The sequence below is a fragment of the Oryctolagus cuniculus genome, chromosome 9 (genome assembly GCF_051225735.1).
Source record: "Oryctolagus cuniculus isolate XC-2025 breed Fujian yellow rabbit chromosome 9, ASM5122573v1, whole genome shotgun sequence".
Lineage (NCBI taxonomy): Eukaryota > Metazoa > Chordata > Mammalia > Lagomorpha > Leporidae > Oryctolagus > Oryctolagus cuniculus.
Window position 1 is genome coordinate 137,364,319 of NC_142875.1, and position 12,978 is coordinate 137,377,296.

General features: G+C 55.3%; 1 protein-coding gene across 10 annotated transcripts in view; it reads right to left on the reverse strand.

Annotated features, from left to right (window-relative positions):
- The window catches only part of SLC38A4 (solute carrier family 38 member 4), a 72,494-nt gene that overhangs the window by 23,542 nt on the left and 35,974 nt on the right, over window positions 1–12,978 (reverse strand). For 3 of the 10 annotated variants that reach the window (XM_089304819.1, XM_051851002.3, XM_051851004.3), the window contains exon 1: window positions 7,005–7,077. The exons of 6 other annotated variants lie outside the window; for them this stretch is intronic. The gene's annotated coding sequence lies outside the window, so the exon portion shown is untranslated. Of the gene's footprint in view, window positions 1–6,902; window positions 7,078–12,978 lie in introns of those variants that run through there. One more of the 10 variants, XM_051851006.3, reaches the window with a different exon arrangement.

A 12,978-nucleotide genomic window follows, 5' to 3' on the forward strand; every position in this document is an offset into this window, starting at 1 on the left:
TGAGTGGCCCCCGTGCAGCGCACCTGTGAGGTGCACCCTGGGGGACCTCAGCCGCCATCAGTGAGGACCCCTGAGTGGCCCCCGTGCAGCGCACCTGTGAGGTGCACCCTGGGGGACCTCAGCCGCTATCAGTGAGGACCCGTGTGAGTGGCCCCCGTGCAGCGCACCTGTGAGGTGCACCCTGGGGGACCTCAGCCGCCATCAGTGAGGACCCGTGTGAGTGGCCCCCGTGCAGCGCACCTGTGAGGTGCACCCTGGGGGACCTCAGCCGCCATCAGTGAGGACCCGTGTGAGTGGCCCCCGTGCAGCGCACCTGTGAGGTGCACCCTGGGGGACCTCAGCCGCCATCAGTGAGGACCCGTGTGAGTGGCCCCCGTGCAGCGCACCTGTGAGGTGCACCCTGGGGGACCTCAGCCGCCATCAGTGAGGACCCGTGTGAGTGGCCCCCGTGCAGCGCACCTGTGAGGTGCACCCTGGGGGACCTCAGCCGCCATCAGTGAGGACCCGTGTGAGTGGCCCCCGTGCAGCGCACCTGTGAGGTGCACCCTGGGGGACCTCAGCCGCCATCAGTGAGGACCCGTGTGAGTGGCCCCCGTGCAGCGCACCTGTGAGGTGCACCCTGGGGGACCGCAGCCGCTGTCCAGGAGAGGAGACTTCCCCAACTCCCCTCTGGGCAGAGCTCCATGCCCACTTGCTCCACCCGTCTGCTGCCAGGCCCTGCTTATCCACAGTCCCTCCCAGGCTCTTTGCAGGCTGGGTCCTGGCTTTCTCCTTGGGCAAAAGCGCAGCCCACACAGAGGCTGGCGCCCCAGGGCCAGCCCCTGCCAGCCCCTCACTGCAGTGCTCGTGCCCTGCCAGCTGCTGGCTCCCCAGGAGCGAGCACCCTCCTTCTCAGCTGCCCACCCACTTTCTGGCTTCTAGGAATTCTCAAGCACTTTGGTCTGTTGGCAAGGCTGCTGTTTTCCTTAAGTATCGCTCCAACGAGGTCTGACTGCCTGACTGCCTCAAAGCGGAGTCCTAAGCCCCCTTCCAACCTATTCTCAAAACATCACTAGGCTCATGGGAAACTGGAATTAAATAGTTTTAAGTTTGGGGGCAGGTGTTTGGCATGGCGGTTCAGATGCCTCATGGGATGCTGCCTCTCACATGGCAGTGCCTAGGTTTGATTCCCAACTGTACTCCCACTTGTAGCTTCTGGTTAATGAGGACCCTAGGAGGCAGCAGGTCAAGGCAAAAGTATTTGGGTCACCACCACCCAAGTGGGAGACGTGGATTGAGTTCCTAGCTTTGGCCTGGCCCATCCCTGGCCGTCATGGGTACGGGGGGGTTTGAACTAACAGATGGAAGATTTCTGTCTTTGAAATAAATAATAATAAAGTTTTTTCTTTTTTCAAGAAAAGCAGAATTACAGAGAGACAAGGAGAGACAGAGAGAGAGAGAGAGAGATCTTCCATCCACTGGTTCACTCCCCAAATGGTTCCAACTGCCAGGGCTGGGTCAGGCTGAAGCGAGGAGCCAGGAACTTCTTCTAGATCTCCCACATGGGTGCAAAGGCCCAATGACCTGGGCCATCCTCCGTTGATTTCTCAGGTGCATTAGCAGGGAGATGGATCCGAAACGGAGCACCCAGGACTTGAACTGGCACCCATATGGGACGCCAGCACTGCAGATGGCAGCTTAACCTGCTACACCACAGTGTTGGCCCAATAAAGTTTTCTTTTTTAAATATTTATTTATTTATTTATTTGAGAGGCAGAGATAGAGAGAGAGGGATAGACAGACAGAGGTCTTCCACCCACTGGTTCACCCCCTAAATGGCCACAATGGCTGGAGCTGGACTGATCCAGAGCCAGGAACCAGGAGTTTCTTTGGGGTCTCCTGCACTGGTACAGGGGCCCAAGCATCCGGGCTACCTTCCACTGCCTTCCTAGGCCATTAGCAGAGAGCTAGACTGGAAGAGCAGCCAAGACTCATCTGGGATGCATCACCACGGCAGAAGCTTAACCTGCTCTGCCGCAGCACCGGCCCCAGTCAACTTCTTAAAGCACAGATTTATTGTCAGAAAAACAATTTTGAAATCCATGCACAATTTTTTTATTTAAAAATCTTATTTATTAGAAGGGCAGAGGAAGATTGAGGAAGAATTAGAGAGAGAGATCTCTCCAATCTACTGGTTTGCTCCCTACATGCCCACAACAGCTATGGACAGGCCAGGCCAGGCCAGAGCCAGGGGCTCGATGTAGGTCTACCACATGGGTGGCAATGGCTCAAGCACCGAGCCTCACAGCTGCCGTGCACAGTGGGCATCAGCAGGAAGCTGGACTCCGATCTCAGCTCCCCAGTGAGGGACGCAGGACTCCCAAGAGGTGTCTCAGCCACTGTGCCAAACTGTGGCCCTCACAGTTCTTCCTAATCTGCATTTCCATGAACTTTTTGAGACCTTTTGTAACACAAGGGTTAATTTTAGGTGTCAACTTGCTGGGTAGGGAGTGGCCAGTGAGCTGGTGAAACGTGCCGTGCTGCAGTGGGTGAAGTCACCACCTGCAGTGCTGGCATCCCACTTGGGCACCAGTTTGAGTCCCGGCTGCTCCTCTTCCCACCCAGCTCCCTGCTAGTGCTCCTGGGAAAGCAGCAGCAGATGGCCCAAGTGCTGAGCCCTGCACCATGTGGGGACCTGCATACAGCACCAAGCTTCTTGTTTCAGCCTGGCCCAGCTCTAGCTGTTGCAGCTGCGTGTGGAGTAAACCAGCAGATGGAAGATCAATCAATCTCTCTCTCCCTATCTGAGACTTTCAAATAAATAATTAAAATCTGTATTAAAAAAAAAGAAGAAAAAAAAGACATGTGACTTCTGGTGATGTCCACAAGTTTTCTGGAGGAGTAGAGGCGAACTCCTCCTGGGTGTGTGCGGGCGCTGGCCATGGGCACCCAGTGCTGTCACACTGATGAATGGACAGGCAGATGCCCCAAGCAGCTGCCGCCTCGTGTCCACACCGCAGCTATTCAACATCCCATGCATTCCAATTCCCCTTATTCAGCCTCAGAGGAAGAGATCCAAGTGGGCAAGCAGAAGATCCCTGAGCCACTCAGCACAAGCTGTGCCCGCCCCACCCTGGCTCAGCAAACGCTGACCTGAGGGAGAGGGGAGAGGGAACACGCTCCCCCAGTCATCAGAGAGAGAGAGGCTCCCCCAGACCTCAGAGAGAAGATGCTCCCCCAGACCTCAGAGAGAGAGAAGACACTCCCCCAGTCATCAGAGAGAGAGAAGATGCTCCCCCAGACCTCAGAGAGAGAAGACGCTCCCCCAGACCTCAGAGAGAGAGAAGACGCTCCCCCAGACCTCAGAGAGAGAGAAGACGCTCCCCCAGACCTCAGAGAGAGAGAAGACGCTCCCCCAGACCTCAGAGAGAGAGAAGACGCTCCCCCAGACCTCAGAGAGAGAAGACGCTCCCCCAGACCTGAGAGAGAGAAGACACTCTCCCAGACCTCAGAGAGAGAGAAGACGCTCCCCCAGTCATCAGAGAGAGAGAGAGGACGCTCCCCCAGACCTCAGAGAGAGAACACGCTCCCCCAGACCTCAGAGAGAGAGAGAGGACGCTCCCCCAGACCTCAGAGAGAGAGAAGACACTCCCCCAGACCTCAGAGAGAGAGAAGACGCTCCCCCAGACCTCAAGAGAGAAGACACTCCCCCAGACCTCAGAGAGAGAGAAGACGCTCCCCCAGTCATCAGAGAGAGAGAGAGGACGCTCCCCCAGACCTCAGAGAGAGAGAAGACGCTCCCCCAGTCATCAGAGAGAGAGAGAGGACGCTCCCCCAGACCTCAGAGAGAGAGAAGACGCTCCCCCAGTCATCAGAGAGAGAGAGAGGACGCTCCCCCAGACCTCAGAGAGAGAGAAGACACTCTCCCAGACCTCAGAGAGAGAGAAGATGCTCCCCCAGACCTCAGAGAGAAGACGCTCCCCCAGACCTCAGAGAGAGAGAGAGGCTCCCCCAGACCTGAGAGAGAGAGAGAGAGGCTCCCCCAGTCATCAGAGAGAGAGAAGACGCTCCCCCAGACCTGAGAGAGAGAGAGAAGACGCTCCCCCAGACCTGAGAGAGAGAAGACGCTCCCCCAGACCTGAGAGAGAGAAGACGCTCCCCCAGACCTGAGAGAGAGAGAAGACACTCCCCCAGACCTCAGAGAGAGAGAAGATGCTCCCCCAGACCTCAGAGAGAGAGAAGACACTCCCCCAGACCTCAGAGAGAGAAGACGCTCCCCCAGACCTCAGAGAGAGAGAGAGAGAGGCTCCCCCAGACCTCAGAGAGAGAAGATGCTCCCCCAGTCATCAGAGAGAGAGGACGCTCCCCCAGACCTCAGAGAGAGAACACGCTCCCCCAGACCTCAGAGAGAGAGAGAGGACGCTCCCCCAGACCTCAGAGAGAGAGAAGACACTCCCCCAGACCTCAGAGAGAGAGAGAGGACGCTCCCCCAGACCTCAGAGAGAGAGAGAGGACGCTCCCCCAGACCTCAGAGAGAGAGAAGACACTCCCCCAGACCTCAGAGAGAGAGGACGTTCCCCCAGACCTCAGAGAGAGAGAGAGGACGCTCCCCCAGACCTCAGAGAGAGAGAAGACACTCCCCCAGACCTCAGAGAGAGAGAAGATGCTCCCCCAGACCTCAGAGAGAGAAGACACTCCCCCAGACCTCAGAGAGAGAGAAGACGCTCCCCCAGTCATCAGAGAGAGAGAGAAGATGCTCCCCCAGACCTCAGAGAGAGAGAAGACGCTCCCCCAGTCATCAGAGAGAGAGGACGCTCCCCCAGACCTCAGAGAGAGAGAAGACACTCTCCCAGACCTCAGAGAGAGAGAAGATGCTCCCCCAGACCTCAGAGAGAGAAGACGCTCCCCCAGACCTCAGAGAGAGAAGACGCTCCCCCAGACCTCAGAGAGAGAGAGAGAGGCTCCCCCAGACCTGAGAGAGAGAGAGAGAGGTTCCCCCAGTCATCAGAGAGAGAGAAGACGCTCCCCCAGACCTGAGAGAGAGAAGACACTCCCCCAGACCTGAGAGAGAGAAAAGACGCTCCCCCAGACCTGAGAGAGAGAAGACGCTCCCCCAGACCTGAGAGAGAGAGAAGACACTCCCCCAGACCTCAGAGAGAGAGAAGATGCTCCCCCAGACCTCAGAGAGAGAGAAGACACTCCCCCAGACCTCAGAGAGAGAAGACGCTCCCCCAGACCTCAGAGAGAGAGAGAGAGGCTCCCCCAGACCTCAGAGAGAGAGAAGATGCTCCCCCAGACCTCAGAGAGAGAAGACGCTCCCCCAGACCTCAGAGAGAGAAGACGCTCCCCCAGACCTGAGAGAGAGAGAGAGAGGCTCCCCCAGACCTCAGAGAGAGAAGATGCTCCCCCAGTCATCAGAGAGAGAGAGAAGACGCTGCCCCAGACCTCAGAGAGAGAGAGAGAGGCTCCCCCAGACCTCAGAGAGAGAGAAGACGCTCCCCCAGACCTGAGAGAGAGAAGACGCTCCCCCAGACCTGAGAGAGAGAGAAGACGCTCCCCCAGACCTGAGAGAGAGAAGATGCTCCCCCAGACCTCAGAGAGAGAGAGAAGACGCTCCCCCAGACCTGAGAGAGAGAGAGAAGACGCTCCCCCAGACCTGAGAGAGAGAGAGAAGACGCTCCCCCAGACCTGAGAGAGAGAAGACGCTCCCCCAGACCTGAGAGAGAGAGGACGCTCCCCCAGACCTCAGAGAGAGAGAAGACGCTCCCCCAGACCTCAGAGAGAGAGAAGACGCTCCCCCAGACCTCAATGAGAGAGAGAGGCTCCCCCAGACCTCAGTGGGAGAAGACGCTCCCCCAGACCTCAGAGAGAGAGAAGACGCTCCCCCAGACCTCAGTGGGAGAAGCTCCCCCAGACCTCAATGAGAGAGAGAGGCTCCCCCAGTCATCAGAGAGAGAAGACGCTCCCCCAGACCTGAGAGAGAGAGAGAAGATGCATATCCAGTCATCAAAGACAGAGAGAGCGAGATAGAGAAAGGTGCTCCCCCAGGGGCTGGCTTCCCACCCTCACATCCGGTCCATCCACCTATCCTGCAGATGCAAGCTCGGTGAGGGGCAGAGAGCCCCAGGAGCGCTGCCTGTCCACTGACCAAACAGCAGCTAGGCCCACCAATTCAGAAAGGCCTGTCTCCTTGTACCCAAGCAGCTGATTCAAGTCAACATCCAGGGCCGGCGCCTGGCGCAGCGGGTTAACACCCTGGCCTGCAGCGCCGGCATCCCATACGGGCTCTGGTTCTAGTCTCGGCTGCTCCACTTCAGATTCAACTCTGCTATGGCCTGGGAAAGCAGTAGAAGATGGCCCAAGTCCTTGGGCCCCTGCACCCATGAGGGAGACCTGGAAGAAGCTCCTGGCTCCTGGCTTCAGATCAGCACAGCTCCAGCCATTGTGGCCACCTGGGGAGTGAACCAGCAGATGGAAGACCTCTCTCTGTGTCTCTGCCTCTCTCTGTAACTCGTTCAAATAAATAAAATAAATCTTTAAAAAAAATTTTTAAAAAAATCTACATCCAAAACGTACCTCAGAAAGACAAATTTGGCTTTGACAATGAAACCAAGTGAGCAGTGCCTAAGGATTAAGAAAAATCCTTAATGGTATACTGTTGAGAATGTACCTTCTAAAACTTTTTACATTTCCTAAAATAAATTACAGTAATTATTCACAATATTCAGTGGCTAACCAGAAGAGATAGGCAAATACACACATCCTCTGCCATTTTGAAATCTGTCCTTCTCCCATTATCCACTGTGCTAGTTCTACCCCCAAATCTAAACTTATATGCAGAAGAAATCTGCAGCCAGCCTCCTGTGAATTCAGTGTTCCACACTGTATGGAATCCATCTTGTCTAAATTAGAAAAGGAGTTACCAGCCGGTGCCTCCAAACGGTTCACCCTGTAACAAGCACACAGCACGCGGAGAGAGGGCCAGAGCCCAGCACGCAGCAACCCTTCCTGGACAGCGGCTGTACCTTGCTCATCTGCAGTCCTGCGCCGTCTTCCCCGATGGCTGGGGGAGGCTGGTTCCTCAGAGCTGACTTAGGTGAACCCCAGGAGGGCCAGCAGTCGTTTAAAGACCAGGGGCGGGGGCGAGGACAGCCAATAGCCACCCCACCTTGCCCCAACACCTCCCTCTCTCCAACTTGCGTCAGCTCTTTCAAAAAAAGAGAGAGAGAGAGAGAGAGGCTAAATCCGTTTACTCTTGTCCATTTGGATTAAACATTGGTTACACCAATTTCTGTTTGCGTTCAGAGTTTTGAATTTTATGCAACAAAATGCTCACTCACTGAATATTTCACCTGGTCAGTGTCATCCCCTATCAGGGTTCTGTGGGCTGGCGGACTAGCATTTCAGAAATGTTCATTTTTCAAGGTTGTGAATCAAACTCCAAGCCATACAACACAACGGCACTGTAACGGGGTCAGGCTGTTCCATGGAGCGGTGTGTTGCCCCATGACACACACCTCCAGGCGGCAGGTGCCAGGTGAGGACCCCAGGAAGCTGGAGCTCCCTGCTGCACACACGCCTCCGGCAGAGTGCTGAGTCAGCCAAGGCTGCCCGGCGACCTCCAGGCGGACGTTCCTGCCGATCTTCCACAAAGCAGCAAAGGGGTAAAGATGCATTCCCAAACCACCTGTTCTGCCAGAGGATGTATCAACCAGGCATTATTCTACACGTAAGACTAAAAAACCAGATCAGAAATCAAGCCAGAGTGAAGAATTCTTTGCCTTTTAAATATTTATGACATGACTGCACAGTCTGATAACCAATGAGAAGCAATGCGAGATTTCAACAGTTGTGTCAATTCCTGTTTGGACAAAAATAACCGGACACTGTTCCTTGAGTAGAAAGTCTGAAGTTGATGCAACACATTAAACATTAAACAAAATGGCTAGTTACCCATTTCTCTCTTCCTTTCCAAATATGCCCACTTGGTCTATCGACTGGTATGGTATATTTGCTTCTACTTGTCTTTTAGCTTGTTCTCTACCTTCTTTTTTAGAATGAGCCAACAGTTTCTGCTTTCATCAGATAGAGTTAATGCGGCCTAGGAGAAAAATGGTAATAATACATGTGCTAACTTTCATTCCAAGGAAATCTAAAGAATATTCCTTCCAACTTCTGTTTCCATCCTTCAGTTGCGATCCTTCCTTCCATCATAAGATTTCTTTTGATTTGCAAAGTTACCAGGTGAGTGTAAGATGAAGCAAGCAAAAATCTACAATAATTATTACAAAATGAAGGATTTCTATTCAGGGAAAATGCCATTTATTAGCAGGTCAACTGGGCAAGGAGAAATGCACCCCAGATGGTGAATTTTATGCCACAATATCTCCCTAGAAACAGAGTAGAGATCAGTGTACACACGCATAGTTTTATCTCCCTTGAAACGTTTAAGCTGCAGTGCACTTGTAATTTCTCATCTTCGAGTATACAGAATAAAATCAGACTCACACTGGATTAAAATTAAAGGCACACATGGAAAACTTCTGTGTAGTCACATTTCTGGTAAACCTACTACACACAGAAAACTCTTAAAACTAAACTTTTTTACCATTGACTTAAGAACCAAACACACACATACACACACACACACGAAAACTAACTTGGCAACAGTTAGGTGAGTCCAAATAAGGGAGGAACTGGCTCGCTGTTTGGCTGGGTTTTTTGTTTTTGTTTTTGTTTTTGTTTTCCCCTGCAAATCGTTTGTCTTCTGATGACATCATCAAAACCCATGTAGGAGCACACGGCCGCGTTCCAACAGGACCCACGCTGCCTTCCCTTCAGAAGGACGACCCCTGCCTACGATCCCGCTGCAGCCTTCAGAAGGACAGCACACGCATGACCACCCCTGCCTACGATCCCGCTGCAGCCTTCAGAAGGACAGCACACGCATGACGACCCTTGCCTACGATCCCGCTGCAGCCTTCAGAAGGACAGCACACGCATGACGACCCCTGCCTACGATCCCGCTGCAGCCTTCAGAAGGACAGCACACGCATGACGACCCCCTTCCTACGATCCCGCTGCAGTGAAATCTCGTGTGCGTGTGGTGACAGGCTCGCACTGCTGATTTTCACACGGTGAAAATGGTGAATGCAACCCACCCAGGCTCCAGCCTGGCGTCAGTGTCACTGCAGAAACACGTGAGGGACCAGAGCACCACAGACTTGAAAAAGAACACCGTGGTAGTGAATAACCAAGCGAGTCTGGGCAGTGAGAGGAGCAACCCCCCAGCTGGCCCTCCGTGTGAGAACCTCAGAAAGGGCTCCTGGAGAGGCAGAGACGGCTGCGTGGCAGTGGAGTGGGGTGGGGAACAGCCACACCAGGGGATGTGACCCCCCAGACTGGATCATAATTCGTATCAGTGCGTGCAGGACCCCAGGAGGCCAAGCATCTCTGGCGCTGGAGCCACCAAGAAGGCCTCCGGGAGCCAGTGGCCTTCAGCAGGGCACTAACGGCCACGTGAGACCCTGACTGGTCAAAAGAAAAGGGGACAGCTCGCTACGTGAACCCCTGTCCTAGCACCGGCACAGTTCTGCCTACTGAGATGACCGAGGGGAACGGCACAGTCCAGGCAGTGGGGCATGGACCCCAGGGAGCCTGCGTTGCAGTGGTCAGGACCTGTTAGAGACTTCTGAAGGAAACCATCCATCAGCAGGGAGGGGCACAGAAGGCAATAGCAGGGTAGGGGCGGTTGAGAGGAGAGGAGCCACGAGAGGGACGGGCTGGTTGGGCTTGGCAGCCGCAAGAAGGCAGATGGACAGGATTTAGGGTCAATGGTATTTTGAATTTTCCCTGTATTTTATCCCTTTCACTGGCTCACAACAGTGCTATGAATTTTATGTCATTTTATGAGAAGCAAGAAACTTGCGATAAAATCCTCCCCTTTCAGCCACACAGAGACAGAGAACACACACTTCCATCAGTCTGGCTGTTGCTGTCCCACAGCACAGGGAAGGCCCCGTGTGCACGCGCCCGCAGCATGCCACCTGCCCAAAGCGCAAAGCCGCTGGCGCAAATAAATGTGATTCCAATCACACGGAAGCAGTGAACGAGAACCTTTATACCCACATTTAAATTACTCGATCGTCCCTGCTTGGAATTCCTACCTCAGTGATGTTCTCAAAGGCAAAGTTCCAGCTGGATCAAGTTAAAATTACTCAACAGTTGAAAGAAGGAAAAGCAACGGTGCTCCCGGTGAACCCACCATTTTGCAATGATGCTGGGAGATAACCTCGTGTTCTCAGTGGGAACAGTCATGGGACAAAGCAACCCTTGGAAACGGAGCCCGGCCTGGCCAGACCGAGCAGACGTGGAGGAACAGCGCGGGCTCAGAGGCCAGCCTGCTGCACCGGGGGCTGCCTCCCTGTCTGTCTGCACCCTCTCCTCTGACCCTTACGGCCTCTCTCTGAGAAAGGCTCCTCTGGACTGGTGAACTCAAAACTTCCCAAAGCAGATCGGGCCCCCAGGCCTCACGCCTGCGCTTCCTCTGCCGGCACCGGCTGCTTTCACAGCACGGCGGGCGGATGCCCACGATCTGCCAGTGCCTTCTGCAGGTGCGAGACGCCAGCAGAAAAGCAGGCAGAGCCGGGTTTCGCACTCACTCGCTGGGGCTCCCCCTGCCTTTTGATTTCCAGGTTCCGAGTGCTGAAAGGAATGTCGACCTTTCCTGATGTCATAGCTTTGATATCCCCAAGTCTTCATCTTACTGCTCCCTTCTTTAATGAACTGATTTAGTGCAGAGAGAGCTTCCGTACACTAATAACCCAGGCCTGGGACAGCCCTGGCTGTTGTGGCCATCCGGGGAGTGAACCAGCAGATGGAAGAGCCCTCCCTCCCCCTCCCCCTCTGTGACTCTGCCTTTCAAATAAATAAATCACTCCTTATTGTAAAAAATGTAAACAGGCCGGCGCCGTGGCTCAATAGGCTAATCCTCCACCTTGCGGCGCCGGCACACCGGGTTCTAGTCCCGGTTGGGGCGCCGGATTCTGTCCCGGTTGCCCCTCTTCCAGGCCAGCTCTCTGCTATGGCCAGGGAGTGCAGTGGAGGACGGCCCAGGTGCTTGGGCCCTGCACCCCATGGGAGACCAGGAAAAGCACTTGTCTCCTGGCTCCTGCCAGGATCAGCGCGGTGCGCCGGCTGCAGCGGCGGCCATTGGAGGGTGAACCAACGGCAAAGGAAGACCTTTCTCTCTGTCTCTCTCTCTCACTGTCCACTCTGCCTGTAAAAAAAAAAAAAAAAAAAAAAAAAAAAAAAAAAAAAAAAAAAATGTAAACACACTAACACGGCACACACATACGAGGCAGATGAGGAAATGCTTCCTCATCTACCGATGACCTTCAGAGAGTCTGACCCGGACCCTCCCAGACACAGCCCAGCCCTGGAGACCCCAGATCTTGCATTCGACAAACCTCCCGCCGCGGGCAAGGCAAGGGCTTGTGGGGGCACCACTCACTCCAGCCCAGCCCAGCCCGGCCCAGCCCAGCCCACTCCTGCAGTGGGGCACTTGGGACTCGTTTGGACAGCCAACTGCTCTACTGCAACACAAGCAAACAAGTCCCTTGCAGGACGGAACTGAACAAAGCCCACTTTTAGCTTCAGCTGACCAACCAGCTAGAAGACAGTCCATGACGTGGACAGTGTTTGCCGCTGCCTTTCCTGTCTCCCAAGCTGGGACCCCACAGACTGCAGCCTCCAGCAGGGTCTCCCCGGCGGGGTGGGCCCTCCCGGTGTGACAACACAAGCTGCTGGCTGCTATGCAGTATGTCCTCCCCCCTTGAAGAGGCCTGCCCCTCAGTGTTCCCCAGAGTGGAGAGACACAGGGTGTCTGTGGAACTTCCTGTTCCCTCTCTCCCTGCGAGGGTCTCCCAGCAGAGGACCGGCGGGAGCCTGCGCAGGACCGCGTTCCCACAGCTCAGGATGGGGCCCTGGGCCTGGTGGCGCGTCCTGCACTGCAGGAGTGAGCAGTGCCTTCCTGGTGACACGGCACTGCACACTTGGAGGCTGCGGGAGCCTGCGCAGGACCGCGTTCCCACAGCTCAGGATGGGGCCCTGGGCCTGGTGGCGCGTCCTGCACTGCAGGAGTGAGCAGTGCCTTCCCGGTGACACGGCACTGCACACTTGGAGGCTGCGGGAGCCTGCGCAGGACCGCGTTCCCACAGCTCAGGATGGGGCCCTGGGCCTGGTGGCGCGTCCTGCACTGCAGGAGTGAGCAGTGCCTTCCCGGTGACACGGCACTGCACACTTGGAGGCTGCGGGAGCCTGCGCAGGACCGCGTTCCCACAGCTCAGGATGGGGCCCTGGGCCTGGTGGCGCGTCCTGCACTGCAGGAGTGAGCAGTGCCTCCCCGGTGACACGGCACTGCACACTGGAGGCTGCTCTGGTGAGCCTGGCAGCACAGCAGCGCACTGCAGACCGGTGGCACTGTAGGGGGTTGGGGGATGGATCCAGGGTGTCTGGACGGCCACTTTAAGGCAGTTATAAACAATCTCTTTGGTTTGCTTGCCCTGATTAACACTGGACTGTGCCCGGTCCACAGCAGCCACAGCATAAATGCTCAATGCATGTCTATGCAATAGGCGCCAGCTCCTCTGTACACCACAAACGCGGCATTAGAACCCTGTGTGAGGTTGCAGTAGGAAGAGGCTCACAGCCGCACTGGCGGGTGGACCCTGCCACGCATGAGCAGGCATCGGCTCCTCAGCCCCAGCTGTGGGGCAGGGACATCAGTGCCCTCACGTGCTCCGGAGAGCCACCTTCCCGGCCTCAAGCAGACACTGCGAAGCATGTGCGAGGCACGTTTGTGGAAAAGTGTCTACAATTCATACGTCTCGAGGCAAAAGAAAAACGCCTGGAATAACGTATCAGAATATTAACAGTGCTTCCCTCCAGAGCGGAAATGCAGACAAGCCCCATTTCTCCCATCTGACTGACGACTGCTGG